The following is a 343-nucleotide window of genomic DNA, read 5'->3' as shown; positions in this document are numbered from 1 at the left end:
AGTTTATGTAACTGAAGACCTGGTGGCATTTTGATTTATTATGACAGATCAGTTTTTCACAGAAGAATTAATTCTGTAATTTACCCAGGGAAGAAAATGAAACCCCTTTTCTGTAAGATTTTTGTCATTTCTGGCCAAGTAGATGTATTCCCTTGGTCTACAATCCCAGTGTGCAAATATCTGGATGTACTAATGAGACTAGCAAACAAAGACTAGTTGCTTTGGAACAAGAAGTTGATACTTTACAAAATAAATGTGGAGTGCTGTTAACATCCAATTTTTTTTTACCCTGCTTTGGTAACTTTTTCTTTACATATTTATTAACTTAAGCTAGATCAAGTAT

The sequence above is a fragment of the Vidua chalybeata genome, chromosome Z (assembly GCF_026979565.1).
Source record: "Vidua chalybeata isolate OUT-0048 chromosome Z, bVidCha1 merged haplotype, whole genome shotgun sequence".
Lineage (NCBI taxonomy): Eukaryota > Metazoa > Chordata > Aves > Passeriformes > Viduidae > Vidua > Vidua chalybeata.
The sequence above is the reverse complement of the archived record's forward strand: the minus strand, read 5'-3'. Positions refer to the sequence as shown.